The sequence below is a fragment of the Nematostella vectensis genome, chromosome 7, assembly GCF_932526225.1.
Source record: "Nematostella vectensis chromosome 7, jaNemVect1.1, whole genome shotgun sequence".
Lineage (NCBI taxonomy): Eukaryota > Metazoa > Cnidaria > Anthozoa > Actiniaria > Edwardsiidae > Nematostella > Nematostella vectensis.
The window spans coordinates 13,219,654-13,233,102 of record NC_064040.1 but is presented as its reverse complement, the minus strand read 5'-3'; the positions used below and the strand labels follow the sequence as shown (position 1 = coordinate 13,233,102).

Here is a 13,449-nt window from a genome sequence, read left to right as displayed (position 1 = left end):
ACACTTCGTCTAGTAATACCTATATAAGTAGAAAAATTCGCATTATAAATGATACGGGAGTACAGTTCTCAAATAACGTATTTTAAAACAGAGATCAGAAGGGTTTTGTATAAATTTAGAAATCAATATCGCTCTAAAATGTTTATTTACCAAAAGTTATAACCATCGATTTCAGCAAACAGAAATTCCAGACCACCAGACCACATCCATATGATTTGCTTACGCATTTACCTTACAGTTTCACGATTTCTTTTAATTTTCACGATTTAAAGAGTATAAGGTTTTCATCGCGAACACCAGATTACAAAAATTATAATCCAATTTTTAGAGTTTATTTGTCTGGAGTTATTTGTCCCAAAATGAAAGAAATTTATTTCGAATATTCTCATACGAAGTAATAGTATAATCTCCCGCCATAAACATTATTTTTTTTTAAATCATTTCTGGCCAATTGAGACAAAAAGAAAGAATTCTAAATTGATCCTTTTCTTTTTCTAAAAACCTTAATATGTATATTTTATATTATTGATACGTAAAAAGTCACTATACGTCACTATACGTACAATGAGGAAGGGCTGAATCTAAGTACTTTCTCCCCGTGCAAGCGAGTTTCATATCAGTCAAATCGACTCTAACTGGAGCACCTGGGAGAAATGTTAGCATAGATTCGACGAGAAACACCCGCGAACCGCGAGGCCAAAATAAAAAAACCTATACACGCTTTTTTATAAGGACGTCTAATTTTCAGTTGAGGCTGGGCCGTTCTTATTTTTGGAGCAATTTAAGGCTGAAGATGTTAAACTTTAGCTTATATACGAATAACAACCAATTAATTATTAGAGAGAATTACAAAAATGATCAATAGCAACAATATTTAAGTCTGTTATTTATGAACAAATTTGATTCTGCATTTTAGAATGCTTTAGACTAACAAAGCGATATTTTGCTGCTATCTTTAAAAAAGCGTGCATAACTTTCCCTACAGCTTCTATATAAGGTAAAAATATATATGTATGATGAAAATTGGATTTTTTTAAGACAGGAAAAGATGCTGTTGTTTGACTTTTCTAAACACTTTTTTCTTGAACGAATTCAGGAGATATTCCCTTTTTCTTTTAGGAAATGCACTTATGGTAACTTGTGTTCCTTTTGTCGAAAGAGCCGAATTCGTCTTAATTCAAACCTTGATATGTCAAGCCCAATATCATTATAGCATCTTCTGAAACCATGGAAACCGTTGCAGTGGGTCAAAATTATCACGAATATTATTTTAACGGTATTACACATATTTTCATCCAACAGCAGTGTCAAGTTACGGTGGAATTTCTATTGATTTGTGCGTGTGTGTGCTTTTTTACTTGAAAAAGAGCACTCAAATAAAATACATATCTTACAAATCTAGCTATGAAAAATCACTCCTAATTTTCCTAGTTCTTAAGCGGCAGCAGCTCAAAAGGCGACGCTTTTCCTAACCATATTGAAAGTATTTTTTCTATATTTGCGTTTTACTCCCTGTGTCTTTCGACACGCGTTGATATTTATTTTGGTTTATGCTTTGTTAAGTTATATAACTTCATGTGATGCATTGCGTTAGTTCTACTATCTTTTTTTCTTTTAATAACATTATCCCTATGTTTTAATATACCTTAATATAGAATCAAAAGTACATTGAAATATACGCCTATTTCAAATAAGGTTGCACTCGGAGAATCTGTGAATCGCAACCCGCAGTGCTTCATGGGTTTGCTTTAAATAAGCAAATAAGCGTAAATAAGAAATGATTTGAAATAGGTGTAAACCTTATTGCAGAAAATACACATTTATTTAGAGATGTGCGATTCGTGATTCATGCGATTCCACGGAAAAAAACGAAACTTCCGGATCGTGGGGTTTTGTGGCAGTGCTTCAGTGTCTACGATTCAGCGAAATTCAACTTAAACTATGTTCCCAAAAGCACAAAACAAGTCCCAGGGACGGATCAAGGTGTTCCAAAAAGCGGGGGCCAAAGCAAGGATTTCTGATTGTGGGTCGGATTCATTGTTTCGGATTCATTGGGGGGCGCTCGGCCCATCCTGCCCCGAGACCCAATTCCATTCCTGAATACCGGGCTTTCGTGTAATTGTAGGCCAGTACTGTAATCTATCAACTGTACGACTGGCTTGAGCATTCCTTTAGTGCTACCTAGCGTCACGTGATGAGAAGCTGTCACCCAGGGCGCCTGTATTCTTTAATTTACCCTTTTTTAATGCTCAATTAATCGGTTTGTCCACTTTAATGTTGCTTCCCTTGTCAAAGTGTCGCAGCTGATATCGAGATCAATTAGAAAATGCAATGTGTTTTAAACTAATAGAAATATGGAAATGTACATTCATATAAATTAGTCGTTTGAGGGTTAATAATCTTCACGATTCGGCTGCAGCTTCTCCATATTTCGAGTATTAGGATTCTGTCAAAGTGTTAATAACGGATTAGCACTGTGCTAACTTTAAAATATTCCAGTTATTTATCTATTTTATTCGGAATAATTGTTTTTTCCTGTCACACTATCTGCATTTCGACCAATAGATTCCATAGATTGCTTGGAATATTGACGTTCAGACCCATGTTTGCCTCACTTAATTTTGTTCTTAATAAAGTTAGAGTCGGTTGATATGCCGAACGTGTGTTGGGCTTGTTTCGTCTGTCTCCATACTGGTTGGTTTAATCATACCCTGATATGTTCTTTCTTACTCTGTACACACACTAGGAAATGAAAAGAGCACAGTTAGAAGGAAAGACATTTTAAAGGTGTGTAATTGAAATTGTTTATCAATCATTTACTGGCCTTGTAAAAGTGTCTGGGTATGAAAAATCTCGTTCCAGATTCTTATATTTTCATCACATTTTTCGAGCGCTATCGTCCCAATTTTGTATATCTAGTGTTAATAGCGTTTACCGAAATCGTTTGAAAAATGGGGCAAAAATGGAAGAAAATGAATACATATAAAAGCAGCTTCCAATTAATACATTGCATTTCTGTCGTTTTCATTACTACGAGACCCGAATAATCCACATTGAAGGTGAACCACATTAAACCTATTTGTTCCTATAACGGCGTTTACCGGCCATACCCATAACTAAATAAAATCATAAAGAGAACAAATCACTTAAGAAGTTATACTCAGACATCATTCTCAAGGATATATACGAAAAACAGTATGGACCTAAGCAGTGTGATAGCAAAGGTTTTTAGACGAATTTCAAACCGAAAAGTGAAAATATATCTTATTAAAAATAAACAGGCTTATGTTACGTAAAGCAATAATTCAAACTACTAATATGTAGCTTAGATAAGTTGGCGGTGCTTTACTACAAGTTACACCCTATTTTCAGTTCAATTACTTTCTTTGTGAACTTCCAGTTCATCCCTAGATGACATGACGAAAAAACCTGGAAAATTCGCAATTCGAGATAGAGAAAGAAGACACAATTTCTTACAATGGCCATCGATTCCTTGTATTCCGGACTGATTTTTTGGGGTCAGTACGCAGCTCTTACAAGCTGCAATTTGATTGGGCAAAGGAACAATATCCGCACCTCGACACAAAGAACGAGAAGAATAGAGACAAAGCAGCTGCGTACTTACTCGATTTTTGAAGCACAAAAACGTGAGGCCGAAATGCACATACCCAGATTGTTGCTTTTTAAGATATTTTTTCCTTGACCATCTTTGCGCTATGTATGAGCTCAGGGACGAAAAGCTCAATGTCACTTTACAAAAAGTCGCATCAATTTTCAAAAAGTCGCATTTGATATTCTGTTTGCTATTCACTAAGTACTTAGAGAAATTTTCCGCCTTATTAGATCTGAAATAAGCTTATTTGAAGCGTTAAGTCATGTTTTTCCGTCATAACTCCCTAGATGCTGATGGCCCCTAATAAAGGTACTTTTTTACCTTTTTTTTTCATGACATCATCGTTGGGTAGTTCCTTATAGCTTGACTTAGCATCACGCTAACCTCTCTACCTCGATGTAAAAGAGAGATGGTATCCTACGGTTCAATTAGAACCTTACACTATTTTAAATTGTTGATTGTTATAATATATGGCAAAGGCAATACGCGCTCTCTTAGTGCTTTAGTCTTGACGATTCAACGAAACTTATGTTCCAAAAACTTCTAGTTAGTTGGATGTTGCGCGAGCGAGACAGTAATTCAACGGGCAATAACGTCTTATTCACAACGGCTAAACTGCATTACTTGATTCCTACACTATTAGAAAACTATAAAATCCTATTGCTAAAATTCTAATGCTCGAAACGGTAGTTTTCAGTTCACCGTTGAAACACTGTGTTAAATGGTAAATACCATTTGAAAAAAATGCCACTTCCTTCATCAAGTTTAAATTTGCAGAACGTTCATTTTTATATACATTTTTAGCTACATACATACAGCTATATTATTTTAATAATAAACAAACGCTATGTAAATAGCTTATAACACTGCTATGAATTCTCACCACACTTTGCCCGAGGTACTTTTTTATCTCGCTACGGTCTTTATTGGCATAGCCAGAGGTTTAGCTGCCATAAGGTTTCTAGGGGTTTTTTCCTCATATTCTGTTGAATTTTTATACTGATTTACACAAAAAAGTTCGCTATCACATTGTTGAGAAATCTGAGAATTCCTAACAATGTGATGGCGATGATAAAATTTTTCAAACGAAACAGAGAATGCGCAAAAAGAATAACAGGTTTCTAGTGGCGTTGAGGTTTCCTTGTGATTCAACATCCAAATTCTCAACCATGCGGCGATAACAAAGCTTTGAGTAAAGTTCCAAGTGAAACAGGAAATTCTAAACTTCAGGCTTAATTGATGAACGAATACAATTTATCCTATACATATATTATATCTTAATGCGAGCACAAACTGCGATGGAGATAAAATAGCTATAATTTGCTGCAGGTTTGTGAGCAGCTGCGCGAGGAAATTTGTACGTGACATGTTTCATGGCTCATTATAACTTTTTGCTATGATAGTTAAATGATTAGCCGAGTTTACTAGCCTTAAACTGACATTAGCGTGCCCACTCCTTTTTTAATAAGATATGCTGGTGATATAATGATTTCTGTGTTGATAGAGCTCAATCAATATAGAGATACGGGTATCTGTTTTGATGGTACTTGAAATAGTATTGAAGGTGTTTGGTGGCCTCGTAAGTATCAACTTTCGCAGGATATCAATAGTTAATGAATGCTGAGTATCTCAGTATGCTGTTGGCAGAGGATTTTAATGTTTAATCTGGGTTTCTTACGATCATTTTGTGGTATCCCGCGCTGAAATCTCGCGTTTTTATAGCACTCTGTCCACGTGTCAAGCCGACTTTAAGTGAATTAGGTAAGTTGAGTGAGAAAGAAAAGAGGGAATGATAACGTAATAAATTAGGAAGAAATTTTTCATCTTCGTGAGGATCGTAACAAATTTCCTGCTCGTTTTTACTCCACACAAGTCTCTTATATTCTTTTTTATTGTTTATTTTATGTTTAAATATTTTGATAATTATTCGCCTAGCTGTGGTATCCGAATCATGCATGTTTACTATTTAGTGCTCAATTTGGCACAACTTTACCAAAAAGTTATAAAAAAGTGATTTTAGTATTATACCTACACATGATAATGCCGTATGCTTTGTTAACTAGAACATTATTGCAAAATTGAAAAAAGGCAACAAGGGCTTTAAACAAATAATGAACACAATTTCTAGTATGACGTTTTGCTGCAGAGCCCGGGATTACAATTGGATAAAAACAAAAAAAAATGCTTTTCATGTGAATAGGAATTTAGAACATCGTAAGAAAGTTCATACCCCATGTTGTTTATTAGCTAAATATCTCGTAAATTTAGAAGCTTACATAATATCAGGTCCGTCGTTAATTCAGTATGCTTTGGGCAAAAGGGTCTACCCTTAATTGAACTAAAAAATTCCATCATGAGAAATTAAGTCCTAAAATGCTAGATCATTTTTACCCGTGATTGTGCTTTCATGGGTTCCTGGGATTTTGGTGGAATTTATAAAAGTAATACCTTGATATCGCAATGTTAGTGCAAGGGCAAAAAACGGATCTGTTCCGCAGCCCGTTTTTTTTTTTTTTTCTTTTTTGCTGGCTGAGAAGATTACCCCTTGGTTGCTGGGAAAAAATTGTCCCGAATGGTCCCGCTGGCAAATTTGTGGAGTAGAAATAGTTGTGCTGGAGCGATGCTTGGGAAAAAAATCTTCCCCATCTTAACACTGCTGGCTGGGGAAAAAAAAGGAATGGTCCCTCCTATTTTTAATACAGTTCAGTGCATTTACAAACAAACGCATATCTAAATACACCATGGTGCCCCGCATTCTCTATCATTGAGACATGTTGTCTTTACTAAGTAAATATTATGTATTCTAGAGAAGGATCTGAGCCATTTATATTAATGCGCTCTGTTGGCTTTCGCGTTGTTTGATAGACAGCTGTTAAGATTAATGACAGATGGATAAATGAATTAAACTGAAAATGGTTCATGTGCAAAATATTGGAGGATTGCCTGGGTTTCTAGACAAACAATTCGCGGATTACACCGAAATCCTGGAAAGTTTGCAAAATTTGTTTTCTGACGTGTTACCTGGATGGGCTTGTAACATTACCCATAATGCACTAACAAATGGGTATTCAGGCTTTTATTTCAAACAGCTTATACATAATTGTCTTTCTTTTTTGTAAAATATTTATCTAAGTTGAATTTAGTAATGTTTTGTGCGATCATTTAATGCATTTGCATTTTGTCATTCACTTCATAATTTATGTCGTCAAATTTGAGAAGAGAGGCTGGAGAGCAATATAACTAAGTTTAGAATAAAAAAGAGTATATGTTTGACATAATTTAGTCGTTTTCAGTCCACGACAAAAACCCAAACTTTTTATCGGATGTGTCAACGTTTAGACTGTTAATAACTCAAAATAAGTTTACTTTATTCTGTTTTGCAGCAAGTATTTTTATTATTTTATCACTGCTAGTTTAGAATGGAGCATTTAAAGAGTGAACCCATTTTTGTTCTCCTCTTTCCATTGCCATCGTCGTTTGCTTCATATATTAAGACCGTGTTTTCATTCACGATGGATTTGGTTCGAGCAAGGACAGCTGTACCTCTTCCGGAAAACACTGGAAGATTTTTATTAATTTAGCTAACTAAGCCAGGCTAGCTTCTAATGTGTATAGTATGTTTCCTACGTTATTGCGTTATATTTAGACAAACAAATGCCAAACAAAACAAATACAAAGGCAATAATAGCCATTTGGATCAGTAAAAAAGTGAATAAGCTTTGGTCTTGCTTATTATGTTGTTAGAGAAAGTAAGGGTCATTTACCACGTGAAACAGTCTTTTTTTTGGTAAAAATAACAAAAAATAATGTTTCTGACGGTAATATTTCATTACTTCTCGGAAAGTTTTACTAAGATTTTTTTTTCCATTTGAAGTATTTGCTTAAACTCGGCGCCAGTCATTAGACACTGTCTTAAAACACCCCTCGTATTCGGGGTCTTTAAGTATTCTTTAATTTCACTTAATCGACTTTTCTCTATGGTTGCAATGCCCCAACTTTAACGGAAGTAAAGACGTATTTGCGCAGTTGTTTCCTATCAAGTAGGTTGCGGGCTTGGCGGATTATTGAATTCTGGGTGAGATTCGTTATTCTCAAGTGCATCAAAGATAATCAGAGACCGTTCGCTATATTGATGGATAACATAAGTAATTACGTTCAAGTCGTTAAATGGTCTCATCCGTATTAACTAACAGCACCGCGCTCGAGATATTCCGCGATCCCGAACTTAATAAACTGTTGGTGAGTAACTGCCATCCTTTGGAACCATAATAAACACGTTTTCTAATATAGATTGATTAAGGATCTCCCGAAAACATGTTTTTTTATTTCATTTGCGAGCCAAAGAGAAAAAAAAAATCACAGATTCCTTCCAAACATTAATTAAGATCAGACATAAGAGGTATTAATAGGATTGCTACCGCTGCAGTAACACTTTATTATCTTTGGTTTATCATAGAATATGAAGGAAAAAGTGGACATTCCCGATCCTTTGTCGTGAACCTCGTCTTGGCGGAGTTCAAAGGCTGTATTGTAAGTACTGGAACACTTTTTTATTAACTACGAACTTTTTCATTCACGATTTTATAACACTGGTGTACAACGACAAACGCCATAGTACCAGCGGCATTGCGCATAAAAAACATTAGAGAGAGTCGATGGATCGGCATACAAAATATGAGATTTTATGCTATGGAAAACTGCTAGTTTTGTGATAATTTCTGTGATTTTTTTTTTTTTTGAAAATGCGTATAAGCGGATGGAAATGGAACCAGAATCTCGATTAACAAGATAGGTCTACTTTTTTAGCGTTTTTATCTAATTTGATTCATTAAACTTTTTAATAGTAACTTTCCTGTTGGAACATTTCTACTATTTAATTTGAGATATTTTGCCGCCTAGAATTCTGTCGTTAACTTCCCCAGTTTTTGTTTTGTCTTCCTTATCTTTATGGTAAAACTGGTCATTGTTTTTCTTGTTTTCTCTTCGCTCTTGCTCTTCAAGAGATAGTAAATAATAAAATGTAGAAATTAAGGTCCATTCCGTAGCGAGAAGCATAAAAACATCCAAAATAAACAGGAAAATATTTCGAAATGCATCTCAGTGTCTTCCACACGTTTCTCTCGAAAATACAAATAGCTTAGTCGGTCTTCCATCATCGATCCTTTTAAACCAGTTCTCTTTTTTTCGGTTATATACACTAAAGGAATATTACAATATTGGAAAATTATTCAATAGCGCAATGGGGGGACTGTATTACTACAAGCATAGTATATTACAACAACTTTATTTTTACTAACTAATGTTAATGAATATTTAGTGCGTTAAAAAATGTCAAGTAGGGGAAAAAACGTTTGTTTTAGGATGGGTGACGGATTTTTTTTGGCGACTCAATATTTTTTGAGAAAGGTATTTTGCGCATACTTGAGTGTCGAGTCCACAGAATACTCTAAGGGAAAGTTCATTTATTACCCCAAGAAGGAAGGGGGGGCGTGAGGATACTGTGTGGGGGGGGGGAGGGGGGCACGAGAAAATTCCGAGGCCTAACGGGGGGACGTCGAAATTTGTGGTTTTTTAAAAGGGGGTCACTGAATTCTTTGGGTCTTTATAATTTGACCAAGTTTCAAATCAGGCTTCTTGGTTCAACGAGTTTCGGTTTGGGGGCAGTTATTTGGCATGCACAATCCAGGAGTCCAGTTTAATCTTTGCAATGCAAACCTTTATACACCCTATTTACATTTTTTTTCATGGTTCCCGCTATATGATATTTAAGCTGCTTATGTTCCATATTTTAAATTATTAACAAAACGGTCTGATGCTATTAGCGCTCATGCCGTCAACATCCTCGCTAATGTCTGTTTTGCTGTCTTCCTCTCTCTTTTAATTTTCTTTCTCGTGCTTCGTTTTTCTCACAAGGAGACTAAGAACGAAAAGCCTTTTTGCTTCTTCTGCGTTATATATAGCATCAACCTTTATCAGGTTGATAACCTGGATTTAGTCGCACCTTTGAGAAATTGAGTGGATCCACTATTTCAGAATTAATATTGCAGCTAATCTCTTGCTCGCGTTCCTTTGACATTGTCGTTTTTGTTCCTTCTTTTGCTTCTTCTGTTTTCGGTTTTCCGGAGGGGGGGGACCGAAAATGTGGAGGAAGCGACATGACTAAAAAAACCTGGAAAACGCGGAATTCCAGATTACGGATTGATTGTATTACGGACTGATTTTCAAAACACAAATAACGTGAGGCCGAAGTGCACATAACCAGATTTGGGCTTTTTAAGATAATTGTTTTTGATCATCATTGCCCTGTGTATCAGTTCAGCGACGACGCTCAAATTTTAATGACACTTTACAAAAAGTTGCAACAATTTTAAAAAAGTCGCACTTGATATTTTGTTTGCTATAAAGTTACTAAGTACTCAGAGAAATTCTCAGCCTTATTCGATGTGAAATGGGCTTATTTGAAGCGTCACGTCATGTTTTTCCGTCATGTCGGGGGAAGCATAAGGGGGGTGGGGGGCATGGTAAATTTTGTTCCTCCTGATAGGGGGGCAGGGGGCAACTTATTTTATCCTGTCCTTAACCTCCCCCACCCCCTCGGGGTAATAAATGAACTTTCCCTAACCACGTTTACATTTTATTATTTTATCCTGACCTTAACCTCCCACACCCCCTCGGGGTAATAAATGAACTTTCCCTAACCACGTTTACATTTTATTATTTTATTCTGTCCTTAACCTCTTAATCTTTACATCCTGGCGTTAAATCCCATCCCGTTTCCATGGAGAAATAGAAAGAACTATTTTTGAGGGCAGCGTCGTGTCATCGTGCATCTGATGGCATTGTCGAGATTGCTATAAGGATAGTTGCTATAGTGATAGTTGCTATAGTTTCTAAACAATGATGACAGAGCAAAACAGATGGCATGAAATGCCATTCAAGCCTCATATTATCTCGAAGACGAATCCATTAGAAAAAAAATTGATATGTTGGTTTACATAACATAAGGAACCTTCAAGCTACCGAAGTTAACCAGACCTTATTTTGGGAAAACTTGCCATTTTTTTTTTCTCTGTCTATAGTGATAGTTTCTAAATAATGATTCTATTTTACGTGTCTCTGTTTTATACTTTTTAGTAATTGCCTTCTGGGCTGATAGGGATTCTAAGCAACCTCTTTGTATCTGTGGAGGATACGTGTCATTTTTCAAAGTCCAGCATTTTGCGTGATTTTCGCGTCGCTCATTCGGAACAGATATTTCAAGAGCTTTGCCATTTACCGTAATATCCTGAAAATATGATAAGACGGTAGGGACTGAGCGGGGGGGGGAGGGGGAAGGGAGCGAGTTCTTTGATAAAAATCTAATGAACTCCGAAAGAGCAACTGCCTTTGCAGTATCTCCACGGGACGTTTATTGTCGGATTTGGCTACATACCAGAGTGATCTAGTTTATATTTTTCAGTTTTGTTTACAAATAGCAGGTCTATTGGGAACCAAAAGTGGACTTTCGGCCGTTGCGGGGGGGGGGGGAGGGGATGCGTTCGCACCCCCTGCACCCCCTGCACCCCCTGGGTACGGGCCTGGGGAAGAGGGGTTTTTTACGTGCTGGGATTCGGGGAAGTTTTCTTCGCTGGTACTGGGTATACCTATAATCTTGACACAATGCGGTCTTATTCTCAACTAGCTAGCTTAACAAACAAATAGGAGAATAAGAAGAGCAGATTTGCTTCTAGCAAAGATGATTTCTTTTTTCCGAGTTTCACTTTTTCTTTTTCACCTAGGAAGTGCGCAACAGGATGCGTGTGTAACTACCCCTTGGTCGCCAATAAGTTGGTCATTTCTTATTGAAGGATCGTCAAGTACTTTACTTTACCCCCCTCAGCCAATCCTGATTTTGAGACGTTATACCTCATATCTTTTGAGCTAGAAAGAAAAGAATGCATTCTGCGTACGCCTCTATTTACGCGTCTGCCATTCAGAGAGGATATTGCTACACGGTTTCCACACCTTTGGATAAGTTTAGTTCTGTTGGTTTGAGCAGGTCCACAAGGATTTTCCATTTTCTCAAGCTTGCATGACAGGACATTGTACCCAGGTACCTGAAGATTATTTTTCTGATTAAAGTTCTGTAAGTTTTTAATTGACAGGTTTTTTGTATGAAAATAGGTGTTAAAATGGGCCAATCGGAGAAAATGCTATGGAGAAGCCTGTTTTAGCAGTTTCAACAGTTCAGAGTATATCCAGTTTAAAAATTTTAGGTCCTAAATACTAATATTGAATAAAATCCACGCAAACGAATTTACTAAAACTTATTTTGATACAAGATCTTTTTATAACAGTTTTGCATTAGAAACGCTTTCAACCCAGAGCGATTGAAGCTTTGTACTGTCGGTGTCTGCTGGTGTTGTTTGTTTTTCTTTCCATTTCCTTCCCATCCATATAAATCCCCGCGTTCTTTCAAACATTTGCTTACTCTCCCATCGTGTTGTTTTGACCGTCAGGACTTTCGTAGATATTGTTTTCATCGCGGAATAGAATATTGTCAGCATAGAAGTCGATCGTTTGTCTTCCCTCCGTTTTGTTTCTCCTGTCATCCGCCGCTTTGGGATCTATGTGCTCAGCTGTCGACTGCTTTTGATCGGAGGCACGACACACAAGACAAACAGACCTTGATATTCGGCAAACTATTGGCCAAGCCGCCCCAGCCCATGTCCGCTACGTCATCTAATTTGATAGAAATCTTTCGACAGAAAATCCACAGAAACTCAACTATACCCTCTAAATTATGTGGTGTGATTTTGCATGTTAACATTGATCGAAATGTTTCTTTTGTTGTTCCGTTACACCGGGGAAATCACATTCAAAAAGCGTTATTTTTAAGAAGTTGACAAAAAGTTTTTTGTGGTTGTGGTTCACACTTAAGGTGAGTGAAACTATATCGAAACACTTTCTGTTCTGTCTCAGACTGCTGAGCAAATAAACAAAATAAGACGAAGTTAGAGCAATATCTTTTTCTTACGATGTTGAATAATATTTTTGTGGCAATATTCTTAGTTTAACCTTTTGTGCTCCTTACTAAGCTAACTTTTAGTCCTGACTAAGCTAAGGTTTATTTTGGTCATTTCAATTTTGAGAATAAAATGAAAAGCCATCAATAGCAACTAGAACACGATAAAAAGCTGAGTTGATTACGCTGTGGTGTAATTACTTCCCGCCATCTGATACCGGTAGCTCCCCTGCCTTACTCGTTAGTAAATTAATAAAAGCGTCTGAATTTAGAGTCAATAGTTTGTAGTAGACTTTTGTCTTTTTAGGAAACACGGAGAAAAGTAATTAATTAGCCTAAAATGATACAACACTTATTTTTTTTTTGTTAGATATCGTGATTTAGTGAGGTTTAAAGGTTTTAGAAGTACATGACACCTCCTCGTATTTTTTTTTTTACCGAACATGGTTGATGTGAATTTCAATTGCCGCAAAAACGTTTTAAAACATTTGTAATGCGGGATGCGCTAAGCGAAAGTTAATTTATTGATTGTCATTACTCCTAATGGATAGCTTTTTAATGAACGCTTTTCCGTCCTTTGAATTCTTCTGTGAGAAAAAAAAATGATACACACTAAAAATATCAATGTCTGTGCTTTGAATAAACCGTTTTTATTAATTGTTTAGTTTTCCAAAAAGACAAAAAGATATGATATGACGAAACCTCGAATCTTTGTTCTTATGAACAACATGACACATTTCATTCGTCTGGAGTCAAAATGTCGGCACCCTTCCTGGCTCCCATAAGACTACCCTTTTTTTCGCTAAATGTTAGGGAAAGGCAAGGTCAGTTA

The 13,449-nt window shown here is 36.3% G+C and overlaps 1 protein-coding gene and 1 long non-coding RNA gene across 12 annotated transcripts in view; one reads left to right on the top strand and one right to left on the bottom strand.

Moving 5' to 3' along the window:
• Positions 1-13,449, top strand: part of LOC5508227 (potassium voltage-gated channel subfamily H member 1) — a 49,906-nt gene that overhangs the window by 2,572 nt on the left and 33,885 nt on the right. For 2 of the 10 annotated variants that reach the window (XM_032376994.2, XM_032376993.2), the window contains exons 2-3: positions 8,070-8,143; positions 11,392-12,533. The exons of 1 other annotated variant lie outside the window; for it this stretch is intronic. The gene's annotated coding sequence lies outside the window, so the exon portion shown is untranslated. Of the gene's footprint in view, positions 1-2,746; positions 2,788-5,159; positions 5,375-7,595; positions 7,853-8,069; positions 8,144-11,391; positions 12,534-13,449 lie in introns of those variants that run through there. 7 more of the 10 variants (XM_032376989.2, XM_032376988.2, XM_048729990.1 and 4 more) reach the window with 6 other exon arrangements.
• LOC116615402 lies at positions 1,502-3,523 on the bottom strand. Of its 2 annotated transcripts, none has more exons than XR_004294915.1 (2): positions 3,478-3,523; positions 1,502-2,742 (listed from the first exon to the last, which is right to left on the bottom strand). It is a non-coding gene; the product is annotated as an uncharacterized LOC116615402 (long non-coding RNA). The 2 variants fall into 2 exon arrangements; XR_007312190.1 differs by having other exon boundaries at positions 3,382-3,508.